This window comes from Ruditapes philippinarum, unplaced genomic scaffold, assembly GCF_026571515.1.
Source record: "Ruditapes philippinarum isolate M1 unplaced genomic scaffold, ASM2657151v2 ctg1142_1_1_1_1, whole genome shotgun sequence".
Classification (NCBI taxonomy): domain Eukaryota; kingdom Metazoa; phylum Mollusca; class Bivalvia; order Venerida; family Veneridae; genus Ruditapes; species Ruditapes philippinarum.
This window is the reverse complement of record NW_026856769.1, coordinates 93,675-119,808: the sequence shown is the minus strand read 5'-3', so window position 1 is coordinate 119,808 and position 26,134 is coordinate 93,675.

Genomic DNA, 26,134 nt, shown 5'->3' with positions numbered 1-26,134 from the left:
TACATAGTCGACAAGTTTCCGACCAGGAAGAAAAGTTTACTGTGTTCCTGTTTAACATGAAGATTGATTTTATGATTTAAACTAATTCAAATTAATTCTGATGAGAATATTAATAAACTTATAACGTAATAAGATTGTAATAATATTTTTTTTACATTTCAATAAAAAGACAAAAAAATCCTAAATGTTATAATTATTCTCTAACGCGTTCCTATCAACCACCGTTCAACAAAACTTTATGTACACTCAAACTAATCGGAGTAATTCATGACTCATGTACGTAATCTCAATAAGAATTAAACTAAATATAATCTTTTATAATGAAAACATACAGAATCACAAATATTAGGCTACATATTACTTGTTTATTGCAAAACAATGTAAGACCCGAAACGATATACTCTTTTTTTAAATACATGTGAACGCAAATAAAACAGTGTATTGGAAGATCACACACAAGGTTCTTTCGATGAAATAAAAGATAACGTCTAGTTGATGGACCAGTTCGCATTCTCTGTTATCATATTAAGACGTGTAATGAGGAAAGTATAAGATTTTCTATAGAATGTCCTAATGAAGGCATGTTACATCCTGTGTAAAGCAGGTATACTAGAAATAGTATTTGAAGTATACAGTTTAGTTTGATTGACAAAATATTAAGTAAACAAATGCTGATTTCTTACATATATCCTGAAAAAAGAAACGATGAATCGACAGTTTACTAGATGTTGTTTGAAGATTTTTTTCAATTAACATAGCAAGAAACAGTTAAAAGACAAAGGTATTTTAGTTTACTGTCTTAGAGAGAACTGCAAGTAGGGAGCATAACTCAATAAGCTTCCCTTATTTATAACATTTGCAGAGCCAACATCTACCACAACACCTGACACAAACGAATGGATCAAGTAAAGATATGAAAATTCAGCCAATGTTAGTTGAAATTTTCGCCGAAACTGAGACATTGAGTGAGTATAATTCTAAGATATACACCCTTTCAATCTCATTGATGTTCTTCATTTTTCTTTTCTTCTCCCTTCTTTAGGGCGACATGATTTTGTTTCTGTCGGTTCCAAGACAGATCTTCCTGTACTTTTTTCTACTTTTGCATATGTTGTTAAGTGACAGTATCATTATGTTGCAAATATGTATCAATTTTGTTCTGTGTATTGCTATTTAGATGTTCGCTCGCACCTCCTTCCGTTCCAAACGTAGTGATTCCCGACTAATTTAAATGTACCGTTAAAAATTTTAATGTGCGAATGCGCTTCTATGGTAAGAGTGACGTCTTTTTTTTACTTAATCTACTTTTCTGGACAACAAATATTTCTTATTTGGTAATTTAGATATAATTAAATGATTTTAACGTTTTATTTGTATATTACTATGTTACGCCTGTTGGGAACGAGTCTTTTCAAATGATACATTTATAAAGGTTAGTTCAATTTAAGTATTTTGTTATGTTGAGAGATTATCTTGTACGTTGGGAAGAAGATTATTAAGCTCTTGGTTAGGGGAAGTTATCCTGTAGATGGCGCTTCTCTTTATGATATATAAGCATGAGAAGTCACATTAGAACTTGGAATCGAATCGAAGGTAATACTTCAAAATATCCAGGAAGAAAAACCGTGGGCATAGTAGTGCTATTTGTCAATATCTTAAAAGGCTTTGGGAATACAAAGATAGGATATAATTGCTCTAGTTGCTGAACGTCGAACTATGTATCATAGAAGCTCATCTTCACTGATATTGAATGTACATAAGTTATATATATTCAATTTTTAGCTTCACCTATAGTTGGACAATCACAAATAGATATAGAATCCGAGCTTTAATATGATGTTGAATTACTTTTAGTTGTAAATTGTGTGCCTTTCGACAAGTGATTTTATCATATTCATGTAATTTGTTTCAGTGGTTCAGTTGATCACTATATTATCAGTTATGTGTTTTTTAGTTTAATCAATCAATTAAGGTAACCATACGAAAAATTATATGTATATGATAAACTGTAAATAAAAGTTGAAGGTACTTCTCGGATTAATTGACTTATAATCAAAAACACACTTGGAGATACGTAACACAAAAATATATGTAGTTAGGTTGTACATATTTGATTTAGTTTGGAATTATTATTGCTAGTTTAATTGATGTACCCATTATATTATAAGCAACAGATCAAGGTCGTTTCTCACTATATATTACTTAAGATTATTCAATCGAATAATTCAGGGATTTTTTGGCTTATTTTATAGCCGTTATTGGGTCATGTTCCCAATTGAAAATAGTATATTATTTTCACAATCCACAGAAATAAATTCCCAATTGAAAGTTACAAAATAAAGATATTGAATAAAAAGTCTTAAATATTTGCAAATAAGGGCTTCTTCACTGTAATAGTGCTTTAATGTTTGAAGATGCCATCATAGACAGTAATTTGTTTGCATCCATTTAACCAATGCAAAATTTCAGTCATGCATTTTTTCCCAATTTTTAACAAAACACCGCTGAAATTCCCAATTCCATGGGTATTGGTCATGTTCCCAAAATCCTGGAAAAACGCCTGTGATAAGTATTAAAGGCAGTTTTGTCTTGTCAGCTTTTATGTCTGTTGCTAAGCCTATCACGCTTGATTTTCGAAGGTGTAAGCAGTTGATATAAAATTTGACGCTCACTAAAGTTAAGTTAAAGCGATATAACCATATATATATAAAGTAAAAATAATTTTACATTGTCGTAACACGCAGTTTAAGATATAAATGAACTAATAATCATTACTGATTGCATGCTCACTTACGCAGATAATAATCATTACGCAGACAAAAACAAAATAGATTAAAACTTTCTTGTTTTTCTTCTGATTACTTGGATTTAGTGGCATTATTCTGGTCTATGTAAAATTCCAAACTATTTATTTTAGAATTTTAACCGGCATCAGTGACGTTATTTTGAATGTAGCTTAGCACTCCTTTCTGATCCAACTACAGAGGCGAATGGAATGCTGTCGGTATGCAAGATATTATAAAAGTACTTCTCAGTATCTAAACCGACAGTATCTTTAAGGATTTTGTCTATTCACAGTCAAGTATAACATGTGTGTTATCTGTAACATTCATATCTCAAACGTCAATCTTTGTTTACACAAGTAGATATTCGATCATATGAGAGGCGTGTACTGAACTAAATGGAATACATAACCGTTATTTATTGAGGTAAAATTTGAAACTATTTGCTTCCTTAAATTTATTATTTGTCGAATTTTACTAGCATGTTCTTTCCTGTGATATTATCAGATCATCATAGTGACATTAAAAGTGTTAGGCACGTTGATGGGTCACTGTCCTCAACCCTTTGTATAACCCCAACCTTCTCCAAACAATTTTAACTGCAATGGTGTTGTTGTTGTTGTTTTTTCTTTTTCCAATCCAATCCAAATGTATCATGTGTATATGGTTGTAATAATATTTCTTTCATTTCAAAAAAGGAAAAAAGTTACATTGTACATTTTATATTTTATAAATATAAAACATAAATACATAATGTGTATGAAGTTAGCCAGGCAATCTGAACAGCTTACAGCTGGACTACATCTCCTTTTAAACCGGCTAGCCAGAGATGATAAATGAGACCTGTGTGTAAACAACCATTATTTTATTCCATAATCTAGTTGAAATTACTTCTCCTCGATCTCCGGCCATTCCGGCTAGCCAGATTAACGAAAACCACGACTACCTATAATGACAAAAATCCGACGGCAGATTTGATCCCTGTGTCTTCTGGTAAAGATACGATCGTCGGGTATATATGTTGTATTTGTCGACGTCGAACCGAGAATCGTACCATAAATGGTCAATTCATGATCAGCTCTTATCTCGTCAATTCCTGCTTGCTCCTGTAAGCTCAAACCACAGTTCTGAAGAACCAAATATGAAGGGGTGGTTAGGGATCTAATTATGTGTCAGGTGGTAAAGTTGTTTCCGTCCGGAAAACTCTAGTACTTTGCTGACGTTGAGGCGAAAATCAGACCATAAATTGTCATTTTATCTCATATCTGCTCGAGGGAGATACCAGCGGACAAATGGTCAAACCAGTACATTCTTTTGCAACGGGAAACTTATATAGCAACCATTGATTTCCAAAGCAACAAGTGACATCCATAGTCACCCTTTGCTTTTCATAGCAACCAGTATTGTCCAATATTTAGCAGTACTTACTTTATATAGCAGCAAATGACATCTATATCAACCATTGATTAGCATAGCAACCACAGTATGTCCATAGCAACTAACAACTGATATCTTATATAAATCTTTGATATATTATACAACCAGTGACTCCCATAGCATTGAATTCAAGTCTTGAATTCAATAGCAAAAATTGACTGTCATGTTATTTATTAACTTTTCAATGCAATTGGCTTTCTGTAGCCTTTATTGAAAATCAAAAGTAATCATTGACAATCAAAGCAACCAGTGACTTGATTTTTTCTAGCAACAAGTAGCTTCCATAGCAACCAATGTTTTTTTTAATAACTTTTGACTTTCCATATCAACCATTTGCCTCCGATAGCAACCGTTGACTTCCAAAAGCAATCAGTTAGTTTCATAGCAACCATAGACTTTCATATCAACTAAAATATGATAAGCAGGATCAACAAGGAAAGGCGGCGTTCAATGAACGCAACCCCCACCGACCCATAAAAAGCCTTACCATAACATCCAGTGACTTCGATATCACAATATTGACTTTTTCATAGCAACATCCTTTAGCAACCATTAAATATCCTAAAAGTTATGTGACATCCAAAACAAACATTCATTTTCCAAAACAGCAAATTTTCACCTTTGCAACAATTGACTTTCTATAGAAACAAAAATGCGTTTTTGAAAAAATGCTATGCCATCGCATTTATATAACAGAAGTAGATTATTTTTGATACTATACAATTGAACTTTGCCGTAATGTAGTAGTGTCTACTTAATTTCGGGCTCAATGTCATATTTCAGTATATCAAATCATTAGACGCATTGCATATGTGTCAAATGTTAAAATACAAAGGCCTTAGTGCAAAAAATAATTCAAAAATAAAAGTTTCTTCATTGACAAAAAATAGGTATTAACTGTATAACATAGCTGTATCAAACTTTGAAATGCAGGTACAGTAACTTTTTCTCAAATGCCATCTTTTCAATTAATCATTGCCAATTTCTAAAACATCATTATTATAAATATGATTTGAATCATAATGTTTTTATAATGCGCTCAAATTGTTTCATTAAATATATCTACAAAGCTCACAACTGTCTTAATAGAGTTCATAATTCGGATCATTTCAAAAATATCTCTTAAAATCATGACCTTTAGACTTACTCCTAGCTATTGAATATTTTACATAAAAAATGCATAACATGTATTACACATTCCAATGAAAGTTGTTTCCTTTCACACAAACAGATTTATTAAAGTTTATACTATATGTACATAATGAAAATCAATGACCCCGGGGCTATAATTTAAACAATCTTTGTAAAGGTCCACTACACAATGTTTCTTGTCAATATCTAACCTTCAGCCTTTGTCAATTCAGAGAAGAAGATTGTTTAAGATTTTTCTATATAAATATACGGAAAATCTATGACTCCCCGGGGCCGGGCCAATTTTGACACTAGAGACAAAATTTGGAAACTTTGGTAGAGGACCAATATATAATACCATCTACCAAATATCAAAGCTCTAAGCCTTGTACATTGAGACACGAAGAGTTTTTTATGTTTTAACTATATGTTCATTGTGAAAATCAATGACCCCCTGGGACGGGGTCAATTTTAATCCCACGGCTATAATTTGAAAAATCTTGGTAGAGGTCTACCAGACAATCACTTATGCAAAATATTTAGCTATATGCCATGTTGGTCTTTTCAAGAAGATTTTTTTAAATTTATTCTTATCAATTCTTTTGGTAGCCATTGCAATCCGATTTCTACATGGAATCAAATTCTTTAAACAACTTTGAAAGCCCTTTACCCAAGGAAGTATCCTGCCAAGTTAGGTTGAAAATGGTCAAGTGGTTTTTCACAAGAAGATTTTTAAGTTCACTTTATAATATACAACAACACACACATGCACGCACGCACGCATACGCATACACACACACACACATACAAACGCACACACAAACAGAGGTGAATCGCTATATGCCATCACAGATGCTGCGGTGGCATATTTAAATGAATTCCGTAGCAACCAATGATATACCATAGCAAACAACGACTTCAATATGAATAAATGACTTACTTTAACAACCAAAGAATTCCATAGTAACCAAGGACTTCCAATGCCATCATTGACTTCTAAAGTTGCGCTGCACAAATAACCAAATATATTTAATTTTCAATTCTTTAAGACTTTTCAACACGACATAATTGTTGTTTGAGCATACTTGTGATACTTTAAGCTCCTCCTTTTTTATCCTTTTTCTCTGTTGTGTGATACCAGTATTCCAACTTGCATATTGCATAATCACCTAAAGGATATGTACACTGCTTTTTATACGACCGAAAAATGTTATACACATTGTCGTCCGTCTGCCGCCTGTTAGCAGTTTTTGTCTCCGGTCTGAATCTTTTAAATATGATAGACACAATTTAAACTTCTTGGCTGAAATAAGGAGACAATAGTTAAAGTCTAGGTTTTAACCTCCTAATGCTAAGGTCAAATATAGTCATTTTGTATGGATTTCAAAATTTAGGTCCGCTCTGTGTCTTTTAAACCGCTAGAAAGAAAACAAGATTGCATTTGTGAAAAATGCTTTGCAACCGCATTAATACAACACTAAATAGTAGTGTAGGGATATATTGTTTTGTTTCTATACAATTGAAGATTGTCATAATGCAAAGATTCCTGACCTATCATATTCTTATTATCAGATTAGTGTTTAAATATATTGTTACTCAAATAAAAGATGATCATAGTAGGGATACATCAATGCAGTTGAGTCTAGTGAATTTGGTGGTGAAGGTCATATTTCACACAGCGTAAATTTCATGACTACATCAAAGGACAACACAGTAAGACACTTTGTCAAAATCTAGGTCAGCTGATATCAGTTCATTTTTATAACTAAAACTGTGCACATGGTCAAAGTTTAATTGCTGTACATCAAATGACACGAAAGTAGGTCACTGTCCCCTTGGGCAAGGCAAAATGTTGACCCAAGGGTTAAATTCAAAACAATCTTGATACAAGTCCACCAAACAACATTTCATGTCAAATATCTAAGCTGTAGCTTTCTCCAATTCAGAAAACGTTTGTTTTAGTTTCTGTTTTTACTATGTGTACATAATGAGAATCAATGCCCCCGGGCAGGGCCAATTTTGACACCAGGGGAAAAATTTGAACACCTTTTGTAGAGGACCTATAGATGATATTATATAGCAAACATCAAAGCTCTATGCCTTGTACCTTCAGACAAAATACTTTTTTATTTTTTTGACTATATGTACAAAATGAAAATCAATGACCCCCGGGCGGAGCCAATTTTAACCCCGGGGCTAAAATTAGAACAATCTTGGTAGAGGTTCACTTCACAAAGTCTTATCTTATGCCAATTATTTAACCTCTAGCCTTTGCCAATTCAATTGAGCAATTTTAACATTAGGTGCATAATTAAAACAACTTTAATAGATGACCCATTGATGATTTCATAAACCAAATACCAAAGCTCTAAGCCTTGTACCTTCAGGCAAGAAGTTTTTTTTAAATAATTTACTATATGTACAAAGTGAAAATCAATGACCCCCGGGGGTGGGGCCAATTTTTACCCAAGGGCTATAATTTGTACAATCATGCTTGAGGTTCACTTCACAATGTTTTATGCAAAATATGTAACCTTTAGCCTTTGTCAATTTTGAGAAGATGATTTTTTAAGTTTTTACTTTATACATAAGGAAAACCTATCACCCCGAAGCGGGGCTGATTTTGACACTATAGGCAAAATTTGAACACTTTTGATAGAGTACCTATCGATAATAACACATACCAAATAACAAACCTCTAAGCCTTGTACCTGCAGACAAGAAGGTATTTTAAGTTTTCACTTCGTGAAAAAGAAAAAAATGACTGGTGACATGTTTGGGGGGTCCGTACTTGACAGCAAAAGCTGCATTTTGTGGCCTTACGAGCGGATGGACCCTCATTTAGCATTGGCTATAGATAGATATCATGACAACAACAGAAACTTTGATCTGCATTTTGAACATGAAGTATAATGTCTTTTTTTTAATCAGTTTAAAGCAATTCAACAAAAAATATATATTGATCTCCCAATAAATTAATTAACAATAGTTTTTTTTATATATTACCAATGTCAAATAGCTTTCATATCTTTGTCTCGCGAGAACATGATGTTAGTGATTTTCCTCATACCTGCCTAAAATTCAGGTAACGGTCTTCTATTATATTGATAAATACTTTATCACCATGTAACGCGTGTATAACAAACAAACAAAATCCTGAATTTGGTCTTTTTGAAATTCATCCCATTTTTTCATTCTTTTTTAATTTGACATGAAAAAATGCATGCAATATTACTATAATATATTAGTCCCCTTTGTTACTATTTGTATATTTGTTACAATTATAATAATAATAAATCAAAGCACAGAAGGCGCTGAATTTGTTTGGGTCTCAGAATGTCAGAAAGGGGAAGGTTGCGAGATTTGTTTTTGTATAGTGCCACAAATGCTTTCCAGCTTTTTAATTGTAGTAGATTGGCTATAAGACTAATTGCAACACTGATATTCGATCCAATGTTTATTTGACTTAAACAAATTGAAAAAAAAATAGTTGCCGTAATTGGGGTTTGAACTCCAGACCTCTCACGAGCGCGCAAACCCCTCGGCCACGGTGAATTTATATGATAACAGCCTGAAGAAAACCATATATTATTTTTTAGGGTTTGTAACGACGCTAACTGTTGTTTAACACTTGTGTAAATAACTATGGCGCTTACTATAAGCATGTATATTTATAAAGAATTAAACAATATTAGAAATCTTCGAACATTCGGGAATTATTTTGAGTCTGAAATTTCGCTACCATTATTTGTTTTGTCTGACGACCCAAACAAATAAAAACAGACTTTGATATTTTCATCATCTTATGTTACTGACTACAGTAGTGACACAAACAGAACACAGTACAGTCATGTCAAATAACATTTACAAGTCTTGTAAGTGTTGTTTGTATTCAATAAAATTACTTTCCTTACCAGGTAGGCATCAGTGAAAGCATTTTTTATATTAAATTTCCCTTCTTTTTAATTATGAACAGTGCATAAGATAAGTATAATTATGCAGAAAATGGTTTACAAAACATTCGGAAAAAATCTACAATAGTACTTAATCTGATTATAACATGACCTGTGCGTAGGAATAATTTGGTAAGGTATCTGTAATGACCACATATTTTTGCACAGAGCTTCTCAATTGCTGCATTGCAGCATCATTTGTACTTGTTAGCAATGAGTTACCAGTATGACTGCCGAGCGGGTACAGCTCAAAAAACCGAATAATGGATTTTGATCAGATTATGATCAAGGGCAGCGGATGCAATAAAAAGGTTATGTTCCTTATAACCTTTTACCTCATGAAGGCGTGTTTTAAAGGCTTTACATCCCACCCCTTTTGAGGCCTCAAATAGTGTAAAACATGCGCTATTTAGAAATTTTGAGTTTGAGAAATGTTGTTCAAAAGAGTGATCACTTTTTCGGCGCCCCCCCATTTAAAAGGTACATCAAGGGGGTGCCACAGGGGAAATGTGCCCCCTTCTGTTTGGGGGGTTTGAAGTGGGACAGTAGCCCCTCTAATCGCCGAGAAGATTTGGGACTTGTGGGGGGCTAAGTTTGCCTCAGGTCGATTTAAACGTTCCGTGTAATCAACGCCGAAAACCTTATACTTTATCTCAATCAACTGAGAAGTTGCTGCACCTTGAAATCAGTTTTGATGGAAAAAACAACGCAAAATAGAGATTTTTGACATTTTGAGACGTCCCCCGTTGCCATGGTAACTGGAAATTTAAAATTGAGCATGCTATTCCACAGGCTATTGTCCAGTCAACATTTGTGCCCAGTTTGATCAGTATTGAAGCATTTTTTTATAGTTTCATAGCAGTTTGAACTTGTAATTAATGAAAACAGGCTTTTTTCGCAATATGCTCATCCAGTTAAAGGTTAAGACGATACCGGCATGCTTGGACGGCATAAGCCCTGGGGCAAATATTTTACTAAGTGTGTCGATATGTTTCTTAAAGCAAACTTGCCCTGTAAAAACCTATTATTAATGACATCTAAATATGTTTTTTTCTTCTCCTTCTTTTCAGAGATGGGTCTCCTTGATCACAGTTTCTTGAGACATGTATCTAAAGATTTTTATCGTCAATTCTGATAGTCCTACCCTGCTCCCGAGCCTGCTTCCGACCCTGCACACACTTTATTTCATCCGTAGTGTGATTTTCAATCAAATGAGAAATTAAATCTCTGTATTTGCCCGTAGGAAAAGAACAGTAATAGCACTACTGAATCTGAATATTTGAATAAATATCATAGAAACAGTACATCATCAGCAAAATGAAATGGAATCGATAACCCTAAAAATTAGACAAAAATATCGATTATCCATACTAATGTGCTCATTCTATTTTGCAATACAATGTACACTAAAGTTGGGCTATTTTGCAATACTCTGTACACTTAAAATCAATACTCGGTACACTTTCTTGAATCTTTTTTGGCCTGTATCTTTTTGTACTTTCATACTTTTTGTCTGAAATTTGGACAAAGCATACTTGGATTGTGAATAAAATATTGGTAATATAATAATTTCTAACGATTCTACAGTATCGCGGTCAGTATTTTCTAGCGCGCAGCGGATCGTTTAGGGTTAGTTTAATCAAGTTGTGTATTTATATGAAATGAATTTGGAAAAAAAAATCTGATTTCGAAACAAGCTTCAAATATTGTAAAAAAGCTTTTTTCAGCAAGTAAATTTGTTGGTGAGCAATATAACCGGTCCAGTGAAGGAACCGAATAAAGCAGCTTGTCTAGAAAACAGTCAGCTTTGTAGTGAAGAATTGAGCCTTAGCAACGGTCCGATTCACAGAAAAAGAGCAAGTCTTAAAACTGTCCGCTTCCCCGAGCAGCAAGTCTTAGAACAGATAAACATGTTGCAAAACATGTTACATGTTATAAAAAAAACACAATATTGATTAAAACAATTACAAATAAATAAATCAATTAATTAATAAATAATTAATTAAATACTATATTTTGTAAACCATGACATGTTCCCAAAACTAAGGATAACACAAAAAAGAGCAAGCTCTTATTTCCATTGTGGTCCTTAGCATTTGGTGGCATGACCAAGAGAGATATTTCATAAAAGGTAAAAAATATATCACTTATTATAAGAAAAATCACATTAATGAAGGATATCATTTGAAATTATCACAATTTAAAATGTAAAATAATGTAATTCATTAAAAAGTATCACATTAAGAAATAATCATGTGCGTATTAAGAAAAGATTACATTAAAAAATTATCACAGTTTATAGGGTAATTGCGATTTATTATCACAGGGACCATGGTGTATTAAGTGTAACTAAAATATGATCCTACAGTTATGCCTATGTAAGGAAAGAACATGCCATAAATTACACTATTAAAAAAAGAAAGTTTTTAAAGTCTTAATAAAAACAAATTAAAACAAATTTCAAAAAAATGAAACAGTAAACCTGAGCAATAAAAAAATGAAAACATATAAAATTTTCTTGCAAGAAATAAAAAAAAAACCCTTACATGCTACTTAAAAAGTGACTTTTGATGGCTACCTTAAAACGATGAAATTTGTTAATTTCAGTCATACGAGCTGGAAGACTGTCCCAGAGTTTAACACCAATAAAACTTAAAGATATTGACCCAGAACTTTTAACCTTAGGAAGACAATACCCTCCTTTCTTACTCAGTCTGGTACAATAAGAATGCATAGATTCCTGAGAAACAAAACAATCACTTTAGTACTCTGGGTCACTTGGTTTTTAACCTTTAAACCATGACATAACATAATTTGTTCAACTCTCTTACAAACTGGTAACCAATTAAGGGATTTAAAATGGGAAGGGCCAATATGAACTCTGGAATAATTGTTTAGAACAAAACAGCCCTCTTCCCAGAAAAAAACAAGTCTTAAAACGGTCCGCTTCCCAGAAAAGAAGCAAGTCTTAGCGACGGTCCGCTTGCCAGAAAAGAAGCAAGTCTTAGCGACGGTCCGCTTCCCAGAAAAGAAGCAAGTCTAAGGAGCGTAGCTAGTCCAATAGTGCAGCATGTCCTATAGTGCAACAAGTCCAATACTGCAGAAAAGTCTATGGAGCGCAGCAGGTCAAAGGAGTGCATCATTTTTCAACTAATAATCAGTACTGCTGGGAATATTAATAACAATGTCAAAATGTATATATGAAATTAAATCATAAAAATGTGTTAAAGGATCTTTAAGTCTTATTGTGTGGAAAGTACTTAGACCATAGTTTTTATTTTGGCATGTGGCAACAATTTTTAGATTCTTACAAAAGCTATATTTATCATGACCCTCACGACAAATTTTGCCCTGCCCGTTTTCTTTATTGAGACTAAGGCATAGTGAAACACGTTGTATCATTTTTGTGTATAATTTCTTAACTAATAATCACAAGTGCTGCTCGGCAAATCAATAAAAGTATCATAAATGAAATCAAAGCTTGACAATTGGAGGCTTGTTCGGGATCACTTTTAATAGATTTTGATAAACTGAGCATTATGCATTGCGACGAGTGGTTAAGAATAGGAGAAAAGCTAGGGTTATCAGAAGCGATTTATTACTGTTTCTTCAGAAAGACAGATGGAAATAAGTTTTGAGCTCCAGATGAAGGACACAGATCTTGAGATAGACCGGATCAAATCCATCAAAGTAACCACCAATGAGGGAAGCAAGTCCCGTATACCCAGAATACATAAGTTCTATGAAGCACATGATAATATTAATTAATTTCTGGAGGGATTTGAGAGGTTAACCAGCAGATTAGACTGAGAGAAAAACACTTGGGCCATGAGCTTAAGCTAATTTCTATCAGGGCAAGGTCTTGAAGTTTTTACAAATTTGCCTATTGAAGAAGCCAATGAGTATAACACTTTAAAGAGGGCTATTCTAAGACAATACCAGTTGACTGAAGAGGGTTTCAGGGTAAAGTTCACACAGAGCAGACCACTTCCTGATGAGTCTTTTTTTTCAGTTCATTGAGATGTTGAGATGTTTCTTTACAAGATGGACATATATGGCCGGAGTAGAGCAGACCTTTCATTGAATGAGCGAGCTCTTAATAAAAAACAGTTCATCGAGGAGTGTTCCACAGATTTGGTCGTCTTTCTGAAAGAATGAGTGCCGTCATACTAGAGTAGTTAACACGCCTTTCAGAGCAGCACATAGAAGCGCATAAAGGAGGGGGTCTTCTGTTTTTGTCAGAGGTATTCCACTTCTAAAACAAGGGCAGCTGGGCAAGAGATCAATACCAGAGACATCAGGCAGAGTGACAGAGAACAGAAATTTGCTTATAAAAACATGGTTTATTTGTAAAAAAAACAGGTAATTAAGCCAGAGTCTGCCGACAGAACAACAGAAGCCAAGTACCGAAGGTGTGCTTTATTTGCAACACAATGAGTTATTTTGCAAAAGATTGCATGCAGAAAAAATCAGAAGGTGTAAGAAGTGACCGCAAGGTAGCAGCCGTATGTGCCAAAACAGACTTTAATTCTCTAGAGAACACTGAAGATGGAAAATTGTTAGAGAGTGGAGAATGTGCCGATCATCGCGAAGGATTTTTGTACCATAGATTTATTGGAATATAATATGATAAACAAAATCAACAAGGAAAGGCGGCGTTCAGTGAACGCAACCTCAAGAAGAAAGAATCATTGAATTAAAGAAAGGTTTTGTCGGTACAGATGCAGTGAGAGTTTTGAAAGATACTGGATGTGGTTTAGCGGCTGTGCAGAAGAAGTTTGTAAAAGATGAAAAACTCACGGGTTAAGAAATTGTCATGATTTCAATTTATAGAGATGCTCAAGTCGTACCTTTGGTGAAGATATAAGTAGATACGCCGTACTCTATTTGAAAATTAGAGGCAATGATGCTTAAGTCATTGATATGCGACTTACACTTTTGATTGTGTCCCTTGTTGATTTCTCGTCTACAGTTAGTATCTTCCCCTGTTCCCCTAGTTTTATTTCTTTAATTTACCCCCACCCTTCCCCGAATCTCCTATCGCCTTCCCCTGTGCCCTTTGACTTTATGGCCCTATTATTCAATTATTTATTTGTTGTTTCTTATCATTTACAAATTATTTCTTCTTACGTATCATTTTAAAGGTTAGTCTGTCCGTGCTCTGCCTTGGGCCCTGCCCTGTTTTTGTTTGGGGTCCTAGTGGGCTTCTTTCCACTGGTTTTTGTTGCTGGGTCATGTGGGTTGCGTTCATTGAACGCCGCCTTTCCTTGTTGATCTTGTTTATCATATTGTACTGATCGGTAACGTTGTCGGAGTACTTGATAAGCCTGATCCTGAATGGAAGCAGACAGAAGAACCATCAGCTATTGCAGCAGTCATGACAAGAACACAGCGTCATAGAGCAGACTGTCCAACCAGAGCTTTAAAAGTTCCGAAACTTTCATGCAAAGCAGAATGGTAATGAATTCAAGCAGATTGCCGTTCCGACAGATTTTAGGAAGAGAGTGATGGAACTTGCCCATGAATCCTTTGTTTGTTGACATTTGTCATCCAAGAAGACAAAGGACAGAAGTCAGACAAGTTTCCATTGGTCAGAAATAACAGGAGATGTTGCACTTTTCCAAAGATCGTGTGATGTGTGCCAGAATACCATCCCAAAAGGGCGAGTGGAGAAAGTGTCCCTACGAGACATGTCGGTGATTGAGGAACCTTTTCATTGAGTAACAATAAACTTGATACAAAACATGATAGAAGCCGATGTGATTAAACAATATGTGTCATAATACAATGCACCGATAGTCTTCGTCAAGAAGAAAGATTGAAGTAATAGATTTTGTATTTATTTTAGAAGACTGAATGCCGGTACCGAAACAATGGCAAGCGTAGATGACATCGTGGCAAAGCTGAAAGATGCTAAGTATTTTACCAAGTTCAACTTGTGCAAAGGTTATTGCCAAATCCCCGTTGCTAAAGACTGTTTACAGCATTTTCAACGGAATGAGGGGGTTATCCATTTAAGAAATTGCCTTTCAGCATGGTTAACTCTGGGGCCACATTCAACAGAATGATGCGGAGGTTAATGTCAGGATGCGATTTTGGTGACAACTATGTTAAAAATATGATAGGGCACTTGTATTTGCAAGCAGAAATTACTTGAACGTGGGAGGAACTATACTGTTGGAGAAAGAGAATGCTTAGCAATCGTTTATGGAATAAAGTAGTTGCAAAAACACTTGTATGGGAAGGAGTTCATACTGCTTACCATTCCAAGGCGGTGCCCCTCTGTGTTCCTCAGATGTATGTCTTTGTTGTTTCAAATTGTTTTGGTGACACTTTTGTTTGTATCCCTTGTTATTTTCTCGTCTACGGTCAGTATCTTCCCTTTTGTCCTAAGTTTGATTTCTTAATTTACCTCCACCCCTCTCCTCGAATCTCCTATCTCCTTCCCCTGTGCTAATCATGGGCACATGCTTCAATCATTGATTTTCTTTTCTTTGATTTCCTTATCAGTTACAAATTATTTCTTCTTATGAACTATTATGGTGGTTAACCTGTCCTTGCTCTGCCTTGCGCCCTGTCCTGTTTTTGTTTGGGTTCCTCCTGGGCTCCTTGCTATGTCGTGTTAGGGTTGCGTTCATTGAAAGCCGCACTTCCTTGTTGATCTTGTTTATCATATTTTATGTAAAAATCTCGAGACATAGGGACTACGACTTATGCATGGTCTCAATTTAACGACAAAATTTCGAGCCGTCTGCGTTTACAAGTGAAATACAAAGGGCACGAAGAGCAGAGCGATGCATATATCAGGTTATAATGAATGTATCCCGTTAGTGATTACCACGCGACACCAGGTGTCGAAAGTTTCAAATCATAATTAATTCGTTAAGTTAATTTCAAGGGAAACTTTGTTAATTCAAATGATTACAATTTTAGATAAACTCACAAATATGAAGACATACAAAGGTTGTTAGAACACACGTATGGGATTTGTAATTAATATAACATGACATAACATAACACAACGCAAGGTTTCATGATAATCGCCGTTTGAACACATCTGCGAAAGTTCCAAATTCAAAATTTACCATTTTCGGGTGTTGAATTCTGTTTAAATAGGTGTTAGGGGGTGTGAACAGTAGCTTTAACTTTCCAATAGCGTCCATGAACAGACTCAATAAAACCGAGTATTTATCATTTTTAATTTTGCCATTCTGGCGTTTTTAATGATTCTTTTTTTCTATTCTGTAGTATTGATGATTTAAAAAAAACAGCAAGGTTTTTACATGTGTGCTATTTCAGATGCAGATATAAACGCCGCCATTGAACGCCGCCTTTCCTTGTTGATCTTGTTTTTCATATTAGATTTAGACTTTATATCTAATTTTCATTAAATTATATTATAAAATATTGATGGTTACTTGTCTTTTAGGGCCTTTATAATCAGGTTAGCGAAGTAAGGGTCGTCTTAGCCCTTTTTTTATTTATTTGTACTTTATTGTAAGTAAACATTGATTAAGTAAATTTATCATAGCAAAAATTAGTGCTTGTGCAAACCTTTATTTAAATGCATACTTATGCATTGTTGAGCACTATCTATTAATTATTTTTTTCATTATAAATTTATAATATATAATGTAGCTCCGCAAAACAATTAAAACAATTTCTATGTTGCTGACGGTTCAAATAAGTGCTAATCATTCAATGGACATTTTCGCTCCTACATTTACTCACATGTTTATCATAATTATATTTCCAGTCATTATATCATTTCAGCTTAAAAATGTAATAAAACAACACGGACACAAAATGAGCGGCAATGAAGCCGGTGATGATGAGTTAAAAGATGGTCCGAAAGATACAATTGAAGTTCGGGGACCAGAGACTCTAATAAACCGATATAAGTTAGACCTTTTGCAGCTTTACTTCGAGAGTCAAAGAGACATAAATGGAAGTATTACAGACATTAACTTTGATGCTGCAAATGAAGTTGTTGTAATAAAGTTCGATTCCGAACAAGGTATTTAAAGACTTTTTGCAACAGTATTTACGAGGTTTATACAATATTTAGATTTTTGCTAATTCAAACTATTTAGTTGACTTGTACATCATTTTAGCTGACCTGAGCATAACATATTCAAAATGACCTATTTTATGACCTATTGTAATTTGGCTATGTCCACATTCCGTCGTGAGTCGTCAACTTTTGTTTCAAATATTTCCTAAACCGTCGGTCTATATGTTGTTAAAGCTAAGCAGAATAGTTCCTAGCATAAAAATCTTTCGAAATTGTACAACGAACAAGTCAAGCCTATGTAGAACTGTGATTGCCATTGCAACCGAAAAAAAAACAATATTTCCATGAAATTACAAATACTACGACAAATTAACAATGTCCAGTACAAACCTACAAAGGGCCCATGGGTTTTCCTGTTATGTACATGATAAAACCTTTTCGCCCAAAACTATTTCATTGAAGGCTACAGCTTTGATACCTGGCAGTGCATATGCTCTGTTGTTAGTTGGATCAAAATAAGCCCCTTATGACGACCAACGACCCGACATTATTCCCCTGGGATCTACTTTTTGTATTTCCGGAATGCAAACTTTGATATCAGTTGACCTAGAGTTTATTTCTGACTACAATGTATTTTTTATTTAAGGTGACAACAGACACTTTCCATGGTACAACAATAAAAAATGTCATTTAAACCAACATACTTTAGTATTAATTGTTAATTATTTAAATCCTTGCATTAAATGTCTTTTGTTTGTTTGTTTGTTTCCAACAGTATTTCAGTCATACAGGCGGGTGGTTTACTAACCACCGTTCCTGGAGAGTTACACCAGTACTAGACTACCTTCCTCCGCGCTAAACTACCAAAGCCTCTCCCGGGGATCGAACCCACGCCAGAGAAGTAACTGGATTAGAAGTCATCGACTATAACCCCTCGGCCACGGAGGCGGTCTTTGATCTTCAAAAAAAATAACATATTTGAAACAAATGCCTTTGTAAATAATAAATTTTAAATCGTCCTATCAAAGTCATTTTTTTTTTACTTTTTTGTCATCAAACTTTTGCAAAATAAACATAATTATAATATCTAGGGAACTGTGTCTCAGATTATTTCTATCTTTTCTCAAAAAATATTACGTAACGTCAAACATTTTATGCGACTTTATTCACCATACATATTACTTAATTAAAGATAGTTAAGTCACTGATTGAGCTAACAAAGATCCCTGACACGGTTCCCTCCGTAAATGAATTCCGCTTCATGGGTTTTAAACCGCATGTAAATTGCTTGATTATTAAAAATGTTATGCCGATTCAAAGTTAGTCCAACCCGCATCAAACGAAGTGTCATAAATCGGCTGTTCTCTCTCAGACCCCTGCGTTTCACGCTAAATTATTGCATAACACGCAAATATCGCACCAAAGGGGGTCACAAGTTGCGGTAACATACTCTAACAACTTTTTATGACCCAGTGACATCTGACCAATTAAAAATCTGCTGATAAATATCATTTTATAGCAGAAATTTCTTCAAATCTTAACGTGATATACTGTCCGTCTGGTATCTGTCTCAGATGTCACGTGACTATTGGTAAAATTTGAGGCACTCTGTGGGGGGAAATGGAACGCATTTAACGTGCGACCGCCAGCGGGATAATTTATTTGTTTCACTTTCGAAGTTTATTATTATCATCATCATTATTATATTATACCAGTGTCCCGCTGCCTGTGTATTCGTGTATGAAATTCCGTTTGATATTAATTAATAAATTAATAAAAAAAACAGGGCTTAATTGAGTCCATGGTACGATGTACAAATAAGAATGGGGTATTATATATTTTTGTCCGACCAATTCATATAAATGCCTGACTAATTTAATAGAAATAAAAGGTATCACTCGATCAATATAATCTGACTTTGATTTTTATTATCATGAATATTCATCTATGCACGGCAAAGATCTCAATTCCGTTTCTTCTGGGACATACACTCAATAAATTTCATACTTTGTCTCAGGTTTATTAGTAATGTGTTCGATTTACTGGCGAACATAATATTCAAAACATTTACTCAAAATATATCTCAATATCTGTCCAATTTTTTTATTGAATCATAAAGAAATTTCATCCGCAGATTATCATAAAATATTTTAGAAATTTGTCATCACTAGTCATATCTATAGGAGTTTACATAAAAAATGTTGTCTGTTTCTTTTTATATTTTAACAAAACGAGGTTGAATGTAAAGCAACCTATTGGATCCGTACAATTGTCCATAAACTCAATGTAATGTCTATCATATTACGGGACAAACAAATTATTATTTCATACATTATTGATATAATAGGCAGCTACATTGTTTTAACCATCCCCATGGTCGTGCGATTTGCCGCTATTCTAAATAATGTATGTTACTTTTTGCCAAAGTTCTTGGCCGACTATTTCTTAATTTATAAAAAGGCTAAATAAAAAGGTAGACGATAAATGTCGAGATATTCATAAAAGATGTACAGTATTTGTACGATACATGTATTACGAGTAGTATTGTCCGGCAATTAACGGAACTACCGATTTCCCTCACTGATGCCTCAACAGGGGGCGGAGCGTTATCGATAATTGACAGGTTACGCGAATAGCAGATAAAAATGGTACAAAAACGTTGAAAAACACATTTTTAGGCTAACTGCTTCCAAAATTAAATCACGAGTGTGCTCAGAAAAGGTTGATAATGCTACTAAGCAAACAATCTCATTTTAGGTATTTTCCGTTGTCACCTTAAAGATGCAGCTATATTTTTTACTACATGCACAAGAATGACAGTTTTTAGTTTTATCTTGTCCTAGATTTTGAACCAATGAATTACTCTTTTTAGAAGGAGTTATGACATTTAAACTATATAAAGTGTTTCAGGTGAAGAATTAAATCTTAATATAAGTTTACCTAGATTTTTGACCGAAGTATCTACAAATAGAGCTACAGCTATGACATTTGGCCAACACGCACATTTTCAGATGTAGAGTTACATTTTACATTAGTTGACTTAGACTTTGACCCAATGGCCTACTCTTTATAAATAGAACTAAAGCTATGGTATTTGAACTAAATGCCTGGTTAAGTGTCATGCGTGTAATTTGACCCAGTGACTGACCTTTTTATTGACACCTACTTTATTTAAATTTTGAACTACAGCCGTCATTCCAGATGCAGATTTAAATTTAGATATCAGTTGATATCGATTTGATCCATTGACATAAAGCGATTCTTGTGTGTGTTTTTGTCTGTTGAAATGATTATAGTGAAACAAAAAAACCTTTTAAAGAACTATTAAATATGAAAAACAAAAACAACAAGGAAGGGCGGCGTTCAATGAGCGCAACCCCCATATGACCACCAAGCAAATCATGACAACTGGTAAGGAGCCCAGTAGGACTCAAAGCAAAAACAGGACAGGACACGAGGCAAAGCACAGACGGTGTGATTACTATAATAATACAGGAAACAGGAAATAATTGAAACCGACAAGAAAATGAAAGGAACGATTCTACAAACGTAAAAGCGGTTTTGAAGGGGACAAGAGGGTCGCAGATAGGGGAAGGGGGCACAACAATAACATAAAACAAAAAAGGGGCAAAGGGAAGATACCGTAGACGAGAAAAGAACAAGGAACACAAAAGTTCCACCATAATAGTATGAAACAGCAGACATACATCTGAGTATAAATCTGATTTCAACCAATCTTGCCAGGATTATACAAGCAAAAATCTGAAGAGGGGTAATAGAAAGAATTTTACAAACTTTCGTCGTTAGAACCAAAGGGCATAGAACATAGATATTTTGCACAAGGCATTTTTCTTGTTGACATCTATCCAGATTGTTCAAATTATAGTACTGGGGACAAATATGTCCCGCCCCAGGGGAATGCATTTCCTTATATGCATATAGTAAAGTTTAAAATAACAAAGCATTTTTCTTAATAAATAAGGGATAAAGCTTAGATATCTAGAATAAAACTTTGTCCTGTGGACCATATGTACAATTGTTTGAAATGATAGCTTTTGGGTCAAAATTTGCCCCGCCTAGGGATGTCAGGCTTTTCTTCAGTTTACAATGAAGGGGAAACAACTCATATTGGAATGCCTATTATATTTATTATGTTTACATTAAATACAATTTTTCGTAAATTATAATAAGATTTGGACTACATGCACAGTTGTAGATTTGAATCTTGATTAATTGACCCTCTTTACAAACCGGTGATTTACTTCTTGGCTCATTAGAACATTATATGTCTTGTAAAAGAAAGTATTAGTCGGATAATCAGTAAGTTTAAAAATATATTTACTGAGAAAAGTATATATTATGGTAAAAAAAATACAACTTGTTAACATCATAAGACTATTTTATATAATAATCATATATATATATATAAAACATATAAAACAATCGAGTGAAAACTGTTTATCATCATTTCAGTGGCACAAAAAATAATTGAATGCCCGAACCATGTTTTAAAAGGAGAAAGTCTTAACGTAAAACTACGACAAAACCCAAACATTCCTGCAAGATTGGCACAAACCACACATGAAGCCTCGATGGTTCGTGTAAGCGGACTGAAAAGGATTCAAGCAAAGGAAATAGTAGAGTATTACTTCGAAAACAAAAGACGGTCTGGTGGAGGACCAATTACATCTTTTGTTCCTGTAGAATCAGATGGTGATACTTACGACATAACATTTGAAAACACAAAAGGTATACCATTAACACCCATCAACTCACTGTCAAAACAGCTGCTATTGCTTGTATAAAATGAATATAATAGTTAAAGTAAAATTGTTAAGTCGGTAGTTGATTAGGAAAATAAGCTCCCTCGTATTACCTAAATATATTTTAGAGGTGTTTTTATCAATATTTCCTTTTGCAGCCTTTTTTCATTTTAGCTCGACGTTTTCTAAGAAAAAATGAAATTTGAATATTATTATTTCACCAGGAAATTATGTTTAGCTAGAGAAACCTTTACTATAATATTCTAACTCTTATATGTTTGACATAGGTAATAAGAGAAAATTGAGTTTTACACCCGTAGGCGGTGAATATTGTTCTGTTTACTATTTAATTTTGTAGACTATTGCAAAACCAGTTGACAAGACAACATTTTGGACCAAACCTTCAAGTTGACTAAATTTCATTCATACGTACATAACCTTAACTTGAAGGTTTGATGTTTGAATTGTGCTATGATTGGTTAAAAGTTTATTATTTATGAATGGATTGTGGACAAGACTTTCAAATTGATACAACTGATTATGATATCAACAATACATTAATGAACGTGACCTTAATATTAAATATTTCACTTTTGCTTTAATTTTCTATAATTGGCTAAAATTTTGTAAATGGATTATTTTCATACTGCAATCAGACAATATTTTAAATGAGAATAAATTCAATTACACATTGAAACGACGTTGAAATTTTACAGTTTTATTTGCTAAAATAGGCCATAATTTTGTAAGTATTGTATGACAAGACCTGAAAGAATATTAAATTGGCCTTAACCTTAAATTAACATTGACAATTAAGATCAATTAAATTAATCTTGCTACAGTTGGCCATATCTTTGCTTTTTATCCATAGGTTTTATTTACACTTGGGCAAAAGAACACTAATAACATAATTGATATGTTTAGTAAGTCTAATATGAAATTAACTTACAAGTGACAAGAAACGTCAATGTCAAATGTTGAAATAAACCTGGACTGTCGTAGTTCTATAACTAGGTTAAACTATAAAATTTGTTTAAATTATCAAATCCTTATTATTATCGATTTGCTTTATACACATATAACAACACCGACATGCTAAATAATTCTGATATGACTTTCACGTTAATTTATTTCTTGACGGTGAACTTTTTGAAATTTCCTTAAATTGTCAATATTTGTTTAAGAAATAGATATCAATTTTGAGTGCATTGTTGTACAACAATACGCAATTAAAGTTAAAATACGCAAGAAAAAATTCATGAAAACCGATAGGCCTGGGTGATTAATTGCAAAGCATTAGAACCAGAAACCGTGTATTATTATACTACAATGTATGAAAAAAATATTTATTTACATTCTAGCATGCATATAAATTAGAAAACTGATAAAAATATGCTGAACTACATTGAGCAAAGAAGTAATTTTCCTGACGTCATTTGGTTATTGACGTCAAATTATGAGAATATTCTTTTACATATTTAACTGATAGAAAATAACACATAAGAAAAACTGGAGTGTTAACTTATTTTCAAATAACATCTAACTTAAAATGGCATATATATTTAGTGTTAAATTATTGAAATTTAATTACTTACTTTTTAATTTGATTTAATCGTGGATAAAAGAACACCTAAACTATGGAAAAACTGACAGGATGATTAACTCAAATGTGACCTTAACCTTTAAATGACTCTAATATTCAAGGCGAAAAATGAACTTTGAATATTATTTTTTCACAAGACATGTATGTTTTGTTAGAGAAATATTACAAGTAATTATTATATTTTAGCTCTAATGAGTTTGATATTAGAAATAATAGATAATCGAGTTTGACTCCTGTAGCCGTAGCTATTGTTCATTTTACTATTTAATATTGTAGATGCAAAATCAGTTGTAGAAAGGCGTCACGTTATTAACGGATTATCAGTTGATGTAACACGACTGCATAAAGATAGAGCAACTGAATACTATCGAGACAGGTTTCTTATCAAAGGATTGCAGGAAAACATATCTGACGAATTCATTCTGTACTTCATAAAAGCAGTAACAGGAATGAAACCAAAGTTTCATGCATTTAATAAAAAGGAAAAAGATGTTGTTCTCGTCATAATGGGATACGATCTTGGTATATATATTTATTTGCTTAAAAGTAATAATCTGTAACAAAATTAATTTATGAATTTTGTTTTTCTATCATCTAATTAGAAATAATAGCTATTATCGTGTCTTGTTATACATTTTGTCACAAAATTGTATGTCAGTAAACAGGTTTAGGTTGTTTTTCTCTATTTCAAACACCTTGCCCCTCACCGCTGTGATCTTGAATTCTGTCAGGGACTTCAGAAGGGAGATAAAAAGCTATCCATCTAGCATTTTAAGTGTCGCTGGTTCTACCAAAGTGCCTGATCATCCCTAAAATAGGGGAATCTTATTTTTCATCAGCAGTATAGTTAAAAGGCCAGAAATATGACATTTACAGTGTCGATGTGACTTAGAACCAAGCAAAATTTGTATACCATAACATACGGATGCATGATTGGAAATGAATCAATATAACTCATCGATAGCATTCTTTAAGTGATAGTTGAATGCCCGTCATTTGTTGTCCACATTTAGTTAACACTCTAGTTGTCACACTTAAACATCAGTTGTCATCAAACTTTGTCAAGATGTTTGACGAACGAGTTCTAATATGGATCATCTTGGATAAAAAAAACTAGGTCACAGGAGCAAAAACTAGAAACACAGTTTCGCACTAGTAGAAAGTGGTCAGAAAGGTTGTTTTAATGGTTTCTAGCTTACGTTCGAGTATAGGTCATCTTGGGGCAAAATATAGGTTACAAGCATATATGGACATAGACTTTTGCACTATTTCTTCAGGTGCATATATGAATGTTTGGAGATCAGTTTATGGCATATAATCTGCTTTTCGTTCATTATTTAATTAAGAGCCTTAATAAGCAGGTGAGCTACATTTATAAGCGCTATTTTGATACACTTGTTTACTTTATTTTCTAGATATTGCACAGTTAATTGAGCACTGCAAAGATGAAATGATTGAGGGTGTCAACATTCAAATATATGAGTTAGAAGTGTCAAATGTAATTCATGTCAGTAACCTACCTGAAAATATTCACAGTGATACAATACTACTCTACTTTGAAAACAAAAGAAAAAGCAAGGGGGGCACTGTTAAAAATGTCGTTCGGTTGGATAAAGCATCGTGCCTGGTGTACTTTGAGGATTATAAAGGTAGAGACGTTTTAATTCCAGTCACTATAAACGGTTGCGAGGAGAGATATTAAATAAATGTATGATTAAATTGTTTGAAAAAAATAATTGTAATTGAAATGAAAAATATAGAAATATAATTGCTATGCTTCCCGAATGGTGAGCATAGAATCGCCGCTTTGTCCGACCTTCCGTTCGTCCGCTTTTCTTGTTCGGGACATAACTCTGAAACAACAATAAGTATCAACATAAAACTAAGAAGGTAGATAAATGTCATTTTGTCCGGAACATAACTCTGAATATATAAGAGATATCAATATGAAACTGTGTAGATAGATATATCTCATTAGTTAGATGTTTCCTGCACAAGAACCGTAACTCTGCCTTGCCTAATTTTTATTACTGCCCTTTGTTCATTTTTACACTTTGAACTTTTTCTGGGACATAACTCTGACACTATAACAGATATGAACAAGACATTTTGTAGGTAGATAGATCTCATTGAGTAGAAGTGCAGGACAAAAACAAAACAGTAACGCTGCCTTGCCTAAGTTCGGAATCATTGCACTTTGAACTTTGTCCGGGACATAACTGTGAAACTACAAAAAATATACTTCTCTGTGTTCAAAACCTATTCGGGGAGCATCACCCGATTCAAGCGGCTCTTGTTTGAAAACTGGATACAGTAATGTTTTGAGTTGTTTATACCTTGATATATAAAATACATGACTTTACAAGCAAGTTATTTTACAAAAAAATGCGCGTTTATTGTCATTCATGTATTGTTGACAACAATAAGTTCATTCTTTGATGAAAGGGTTT